This window comes from Gavialis gangeticus, unplaced genomic scaffold, assembly GCF_001723915.1.
Source record: "Gavialis gangeticus isolate Ggan-Ray unplaced genomic scaffold, GavGan_comp1, whole genome shotgun sequence".
Lineage (NCBI taxonomy): Eukaryota > Metazoa > Chordata > Crocodylia > Gavialidae > Gavialis > Gavialis gangeticus.
The window spans coordinates 45,835,787-45,844,823 of NW_017728997.1; positions in this window are offsets into that span (position 1 = coordinate 45,835,787).

The window sequence follows — 9,037 nt, forward strand, 5'->3', positions numbered from 1 at the left end:
CAAGAGTGCCCCTATGGCTTACCAAAAGCACCCATGAATGCCTCAAAGCTAAAAAGGAGACATATACCCGATGGAAGGGAGGGGCCATCACCAAGGAGGATTATACCTCCTTGGCTCAAGATTGTAGGGGGGCTGTTAGGAAAGCCAAGGCAGAGATGGAACTGGGACTAGCAACCTGGATCAAAGATAACAAGAAGTCCTTTTTTAAATACATAGCTGGTAAAAAGAAGGTGCCAAATAATGTGGGGCCTGTGCAGGACATGCTTGGTAATCTGGTGGTAGAACCAGATGACAAAGCTAATCTCTTTAACTGATTCTTTGCTTCCATTTTTCTGAGCAGAGACAGGGACATCCACCCCACTGAGATACCAGACAAGCCCAGGGGAGGCGCAGCCAGGCCCAGGGTCAGTGAGGACCTAGTCAGGGAACTTCTGGAGGGACTAGACGTGTTCAAATCAGTAGGTCCTGACTGTCTCCACCCCAGAGTGCTTAGGGAACTGTCAGAGGTCATTGCAGGACCCCGGCACAGCTTTACGAGCAGTCGTGGTGCTCTGGTGAGGTGCCTGACAACTGGAAAAGGGCCAATGTGGTCCCCATTTTCAAAGAAGGGAGGAAAGAGGACCCAGGAAAATATAGACCTGTTAGTCTTACCTCAGTCCTGGGGAAGCTCTTTGAGAAAATTATGCAGGAGCACATCTGTGAGGGGCCAGCAGGGGAGTTTATGCTTAGGGGCAATCAACATGGGTTCATTAGAGGCAGGTCCTGTCCAACCATACTGGTGGCCTTCTATGACCAGGTCACAAAAGCCTTGGATGCAGATGTCGCAGTGGACGTAGTCTTCCTGGACTTTAGGAAGGCCTTCAACACTGTCTCTCACCCCATCCTCATTAAAAAATTAGGCGTCTGTGGTGTTGACACCTACACAGTCAGATGGGTCACAAATTGGCTGGAGGGCCGCACCCAGAGAGTGGTGGTGGACGGGTCATTTTTGACCTGGAGAGATGTGGGCAGTGGGGTTCCCCAGGGCTCGGTCCTCGGGTCCGCACTGTTCAAAATCTTCATTGGTGATTTGGATGAGGGGCTGAAAAGCACCTTGTTCAAGTTTGCAGATGACACTAAGATGTGGGGAGAAGTAAGCACGCTAGAAGAGAGGGACAGACTACAGCTAGTTCTTGACTGTTTACAGAGGTGGGCAGTTGAAAATAGGATGGGTTTCAATACGGACAAGTGCAAGGTACCGCACCTAGGGAGGAAGAACCAGCAGCCTACCTACAGGCTGGGGAACTCCCTTCTCGTCAGCACAGAGGCAGAAAAGGATCTTGGAGTCATCATTGATGCCAAGGTGAACATGGGCCGGCAGTGTGGGGATGCAGTCAGGAAGGCCAACCGCACCTTGTCATGTATGCACAGACGCACCTCGATCAGGTCCAAGGAGGTGATCCTCCCCCTCTATGCGACACTGGTCAGGCCGCAGCTGGAGTACTGCGTCCAGTTCTGGGCGCTGCATTTGAGGAGGGATGTGGCCAGCATGGAGAGGGTCCAGAGGAAGGCCACCTGCATGATCGGGGGCAGCAGGGCAGGCCCTATGAGGAGAGGCTACGGGACCTGAACCTGTTCAGCCTCCACAAGAGAAGGCTGAGAGGGGATCTAGTGGCTGCCTATAAACTTGCCAAAGGTAACCAAGAGGCAATGGGAGAGTCCCTGTTCCCCTGAGCACTACCAGGGGTAACAAGGATCAATGGCCATAAGTTGACTGAGAGTAGATTCAGGCTAGATAGACATCAGGAGGCGCTACTTCACTGTCAGGGCTGCTAGGAGCTGGAACCAACTTCCAAGGGAAGTGGTGCTTGCCCCTACCCTGGGGGTCTTCAAAAGGAGGCTAGATAGCCACTAGCTGGGGTCATTTGACCCCAGCATCTTTTCCTGACCATGGCAGGGGGTCGTCGGACTAGATGATCTGCTGAGGTCCCTTCTGACCCTACCAACTATGCTGTCAGGGCAGCATGCTTGTAACCAGCCATGTGTTCACTGATTGCTGAGATGACATGTCTCGCTCCTGAGCTTTGCTTATTCCCTTAGGGCGGCTCCAGGGAATAAACCAATCTTGTCTATTGTGGCCCAGGAAGAGCTGTAACATGGGGGCAAATTATCCCAAATCTGCTGCTGAGGGGAACTTTCTTTCTCCATCTGCAACAGCTGGTGCCGGCCCCTGTTGGGGTTACACTGCCACGGGACTGGTGGCTTTGGCTGTGGCGGTTTCAGCTCATTTGGGAGACGATGTGTTGAAATATAAGATAACACTTTACTCCCTCCCTGTGAGCCCCTGTTCTAGCCACTAGACACAAAGCTACAGCTGGTTCAAGCACTGGCATTTGTGGAAGCAGCATTGCTCCTAGCAACCCACCATGAAGAAGCTCTGAGGCTGCCCCTGCTCCTCTAGGGCAAGCAGGGATTTTTCTCCCTCTTGCTGCTGGAGATGGCATAAGGAGGGGCCCTTTTTTCCTATCCACATGTGGCCCTGTCCCATTGCCCTGCTGGCCTGTCCCAGCATGACCCAGGCTCCGTACAGCCCCGCCATGGGCTCCTGGGTGCTCTGTCTGTCTTGGCCAGGATCCTGAAGGGAAGATCCCCAACCTCCTCGGAAACATAATCTTTGTTGCCGTGGAGATGCCTACAATAGCACGTATGGAGGATTAGGAAGGATTTCAAGGGAGAACGAAGCAGCAGAAGCAGCTGAACTCATAGGAAACAAAACCCCATTTGCATGAAAATACAAAAAAGGAGAGAGGGAGTCGGGCCACAAAGACAGCCCAGGGCAGCACATCCACCTGCTGCCAGCAACTTCTGCCCATGGCGTGGCTGTGTGGTGAGGACCCCGGTTTCTGTTCTTTTAAATTCAGCTTCAATCGTGTCACTTGATTGAGTGGTTACTGCAGGTCCCAGTATATTCTGGGGGGACACAGAACTGTCCCATTCTTATTCCGAGGATGGAGCACGCAGACACTGCCCACCTGCTGAAGAACTGGGCATGGGAGCTGCCTAGTGACTTTAGGATACATTACAAGCCATAGCTATGAGTCCCTCAAATGACACAAATCCAGAGAAGTGAGATTCAGGGGCGGGCAAAATACGGCCCATGGGCTGGATGCGGCCTGCCGAGCCGTTCTATCCGGCCCGTGGGGTCCCTCTAAAATTTAGACAATTGTTACCTGCCAGTGGCTGCCTGTCTGAAAGCCGATGAAGTCCTGGCGGTGCAAGGTGCTGGCTGCAGCAGCAAGCAGTTTGGGCTCTGGTTACAACGCAACCAACACAACCCCAACCCGACCTGCCCCAGCCTGCCCCGTCCCCAGCCACCACGAACTTCTGGAGATTGGAAGCTGCTGGCTAGCAGGGGCTTCTGCCCTGGTGCCCCTGTGGCTGTTCCCCAGCCCTCCCTCATCCAAGAGTTGACATTTAGGTAAGAACAGGCGGAGGATGGGTAGGGGGAGACTGCCAGTGATCACCCCACTCTCTGGGGCTTGCGGGACTCTGGCTCTGTGCCTCCATGTGCTGTTCCCAGTTACAGAGCCAGGAGCATCATGTGGAGGCATGGAGCCAGTCCTGCCCGACGGCATGGGACTTCCTGTGGCTCCTGGCACTCTAGCGCACCACTGGGCTGGGCCAAGCCAGCTCCATGCCATGCCGTGTGGGTCCCAGCCTTGCAGCCAGGAACCGCGCGCTGTCAGGAGGGCACAGGATGGGCCTATACCCACACACATGCCCACCCTTCCCCACACACCCCTACATCCCACGACAAATGCCCACCCACACACTCCCCCAGCCACACATCCCCCCGCACATACACCCCTTTGCCCCCTACATACCATATACAACAGTAAGACTGTATTTTGGTCTATTATGCAATCACCTATAGACTATGCAAACACACAGAAATATTTTTTAAAATAAGATGGGTTATAGTAGATGTTTGATTTTTGGGTTTTTTTAGTATACAATTTGCTTTTTTTCTTGTTCCAAGATGGTAGCGCCCCTCCCGTCCCAAAAGGACACTTCTGTGGCAAAGGGGGGGACTTCCGATGGCACAGGTCAGGGGTGAGGGGGTGGGACTTCCAGTCCCAGTGTGCCAACCAGGGGAGTGGGGCAACTGTCAAGGGGCAGGGCTACCCACGCGGCACTCAATAACTCACCAAAACACGTTAAGTAGCCTCCAGCCGAAATAACTGCCCACCCCTGGATTAGACCCTAGCACTTTTAGCTCCATAGCATAGGTGCCTATTACATGAGCAAAGCCACAGCTTCTCCAGGCAGCTCCAGCCCTCAGTCCAGTATTCCCTCTGCAGACACAATTGCCAGCAGGAGCAGGAAAGGTCGGGAACTCAGTGTGTCAGTCCAAAAACACTGAGGGTTTCCTTCATCTCCTCTGCCCTCAGAGGCCAGCCTGTGCCTAAATCCCCCAGGATTCATTATGCCAACTCCAGTGATTTCCCCCAACAGTCACCTCTGCTCTTGTTTCCAAAGGGATGCTTCCAGCTGCATATGATCAACCACAGGTATCCACAGTGGGGCTGGAGAAAAACCAATTCATCCTAGCCATTAAGCACCACCCATTTTTCTCCTGCAGGCAGTGGTTCCAGCGGGCATGAGCTTTTCAGCCTGCCAAGGTCTGTGCCCTTAAATCGCTGCCCATCTTTGGTCCTTGTAAGGAACAGACAGGAACTATCTGTCTCACCATCCATAGGATCCTGAGGCAGGAACAGTCTCCTGCATCAACCAATCCTACCTGTCACCTTGGCTCTAATTGTGAAGAGAGCAGGATGCAAGCTGACGCGACTGACAAGAAGAGGGGAGCGAGCGGGGCTGCCAATCCTTCCTTGGAGCCTCATTAGATATTTCTGACACTGCTAGATTTGGAAACCCTTTAAAAATGCAGCATCTTGCTCCTGAATCCCTGGAGACTTGCTGCTGTTTGGAAAACCTGAAATTTCAAGCACTCTGGTCAAGAGAAGCTGAGACATCTCCGGGGAAGATGGAGATCAGAAATTCACAACCATTTCTTCACCCACCCTGGGCAAAAGATGTGGCCCAATGGGTGTTCCAAGCAAACTCAGCTTAAAGGCCTGGGTGTCTTTCCTGGCTAGGCACAGTTTTTGCACATCAGTCCCCAAACAGTGCAGGATCTGCTGTAATGGGGAAAAGACTAGTCAGGCACCCAAAAACACCTGTGGTCTGTTTCTGTCCGTGCAGCACGGCATACCTCCAATCCAGCCTGCCATCTATTGCACCTGAGCCGATCATGAACTCCTTACCACTACCACCCTGGGGACAGCTGATGAGAAGACAGTGAGGCTCGGCTGCAGGGGAACATATTTGTTACCCTCTGCCTGACTGGATAGCAGTAATAAGGGCTGGGTTCAAATTTAGGGGTTTAACACCAACATTTTTAAACTGGTTTGAGCCCCCACCCAGAAACCTGGGAAAATACATTTTAACTGTATACCACAATGAACAAACTTCCCCTCTCACAAGCAACATTCAATTACAACAGGGTTTCTTACAGGGGAAAAGGGATGAATAAAAAATCTTAAAGAAAACCTTAACTGTTAAATGTTAAATGAAGCCCTAGTTATCAGTCTCAGGCACTGACAAACAAAGCCAAGGGAGCTACCACCTAAACCAGTCACTTGGGAAAAAAGACTCACTCAGGGCTGCTGTCTGGGGGCTCTAACACCTACATAGCCAACAGTGGCAGGTGTGCGTGTAGCCCAGGTGTACTCCCCTTGCCAATAGTAGGGAAGTGTCAGCAAGGCACACGTACTGGAGATGGAAAGTGGCAACTGCTCGCAGGTTCCACCTCTGCCCCTATAGAGTCATGCCAGGACAAGGGTAACTTAACTATACAGTGGAGTCGCATCATACGCGTATTTAACATACACAAATTCAACTATACGCGCTCAGCAAAAAAAAAAAAAGAGAGAAAAACAACCATTTAAATAGTGCGGGCGATTCTGCCCGCCAATCCACTCAATGAGTGTATGCCCCGGAGTGAGATGTTCAGTCTCAGTTCCCGCATCCAATGTTCGGTGTCAGTTCCCGCGTGCCTCTCATAGTGTGAGCATCTCGCTGAGTGTGCTTCTTGTGTTTAAAGATTGTACGTATTTTTCGTACAACATGGCCCCTAAACGCAAGCTAACTACTTCATCTGGTGCTTCTGGTGCTCAACCGAAGAAACAGTGATCTGTTCCAACGCTGGAGGAAAAACTGGCTGTGTTGGACTTATCGAGAGACGGTATGTCAGTCTCCAACGTGGCACGTAAATATGGCTGCAATGAATCTAGCATCCGTGCCATCAAGATTCAAGAGAAATTCATCAAGCCGTGGCATCAAGTGCTCCAACAACTGCTAAAATGATGAGCCAAGTGCGTGATAAGACTTTAGTGAAGACTGGAAAGGCATTAAACTTATGGCTGGAAGACATGAACCGTAACTGTGTGCCTATCGATGGCAACACGTTGCAAGAAAAGGCTCTTAGCCTCTATGCGCTGTTCAAACCTCCCGCCGAAGAGGGACAGCCTTCTGACGAGAAGGAATTCAAAGCCAGCCAAGGCTGGCTTAACAGTTTTAGGAACCGCTTCAACCGCAAAAACGTGCAAACTACTGGTGAAGCTGCATCTGCTGATGAAGAGGCAGCAAAAGCCTACCCCGAACAATTAAAGAAAATCATAGAAGAAAAGGGCTATCTTCCAGAACAAGTTTTTAATGCTGATGAGACTGGGCTCTTCTGCTACTCACTGCTGCTAGGGTCATTGCCACTACTGCTGGGACCCGCCATTCCTCTTCATATTACTTATGCAATCTCAGCACATTGACCTACTCAACAGTAGGATCTGAGATGTCAGCTATTTTGAAACCTGTGAGTAGCAGGCTGTCCGCCTAAGCCAGGGATTTATGTGCACAAGTACTTGAGGAATGAATAGTCCACAATACCATCCATGGAATAGCTCCTTTCTGGAACCTCTCCCACTCCTCACACACACTGTCTCTGGGCTGAAGCTGAGGGCCATCCTACTGCAGACCTCTACAGTGAGTGCTGACTTTTGTTCAAGATTTGTGTTCCTATAAGTCTGACATTTGGGAAGGGAGGGCCTGTGGACACAGAGCTCTAATAGACATGCCTTTTACATTTGCATACTTTACCACCAAACAGCAAATATCAGGCCCAGGTAGTCCCCAAAAGCTCTGAACATGAAAACTAATGAGGATACACAGAGAAGGAAAACACAAAATTACTTAGTGCACTAATTCTCAACCAGGGTTCGAAGACACCCTGGGGTGCCATTAAAGGGTACCCCAGGGAGCGTGAAGTGGTAAGCAAGGTGTGAAGAGATAAGAAGATAAGCAGAGGCTCAGGTCCTCCCTGCTGTCCACTCCCCTGCTCCCTTTGCCTGGCCCTCTGTGAGGAGGTAAGCACTGTAATAAATACATTAGTCTTTGAAATGGGGCACTGCTCAGTTCACAAAAGTTATGGAGGGGTTCCTCTATAATCGGGTTGGGACCCGTTACTGTGGGGAGGAGTATATCCAGTCCACCTGAGGGCTCCAGTACAGTCGCAGTTGCTGAAAGCCAGTGCAACAGGCACAGCCCTGACAGCCAGCTCCGGCTGTGGGCAATTAGGAGCCAGCCATCCCGCTGGGTGGAAGTGTCCGCCTTTGGAGAAAGGGAATAAGAGCAGATCAGGGTGGCTGCTGAGGGGTCTCTTTGGGGCAAGGGGCTGGTGGCGCTAAAAAGGGCACATGCATGCATGCAGGTGACATGGTCCCTGGAGGGGGTCTCCCTCACTTTGCTGAGGCCCTGGGGCCTAGCCCATGCCCAGATGATGGCTGAGGTACCTGTACTGCAGCATGGAGCAGTGACTGCGGTGACACCAGAGGACTAGCACAAGATAAGTGCAGCCTTTTTCATTTCTTATTTTTGCTTTCCCGTTTTGGTTATAGACCCAGGGCCAAGGGCCCAGGGATTGGGAAGAATCCTGTAGCCTGAGGGGCTAGCCTCAGGCCGGCTGCTCAAGGGGGCCATGGTCCTGATCAGCGGATCCTTGGCCAAGCCACTGCAGCTAGAGTAAAAGGGGGCAGGGTGTGACAGTATACCCAACCCAACAGGACCAGCAATGCCCCTCTGGAATCGTGGCCACTTGCCTGATCTGCAGCCTCAAGTCGAAACAGGCTGAGACCCAATGCCCTAGTGAAACATAGTCCTAACAGAGCATGCATAATATAAGCAGGGTTATGTATTAACCTTTTGATAAAGCAAACCCCCCCTGAAAAGAGATGCATGGGCATTTCTACAGATGCATTTGCTGCCTCTCCCTGTGATAGCCAGGGGAGAGGCGACTGCACAATACCTGATTTCCTCACATCTGCTAGGCCTGCACCAGCCATGGCTCACAGCTTGTCCCATCTCTGTTCCCTGCTGATATACAGCAGCTGCTTTCTTAACTTCATTCTGTGCACTGGCCCTGTAAAGGTTGCATACTGTGGGCAATCCCTGCACCATCAGTGTTTCATCAGCTGCTTTCTGTGAGTGACTGAGTGTATGTGAAGAGCAGACCCAGCTCCACTGCAAAGCTGGCACTTTGTTCATGCTGACAAGGCTGGAACTAATGGATCCTATCTGTTCTGTTAGCTTGGGGACCCTAGATCACACGATGCTGATGTGCAGCTCCAGGTGGTAACACTGACTTTAACTTCCACCGCCAATCCTAAATGAAACTGTTAAAAATAAACCTTAATTAAACCTGACTGTCCTCTAATAAAGCTTGAAATAGCCTTGTCCATACTTAATTGGAGGGAAAACTAAGGCACAGAACAAGGGAATGAGTCACTCAAAGTCATGGGAAGCAAAGAACCTAGCTTCAGTAACTGATAGACAACATTATCTCCCCTGGTAAAGACATGATTAGGCATGAACGGAGGTCTTGGCATGGACGACAAGGAGTAGAACAGTGCAGTCATCTTGCCTCCCTGACCCGTTCCAGCCTCAG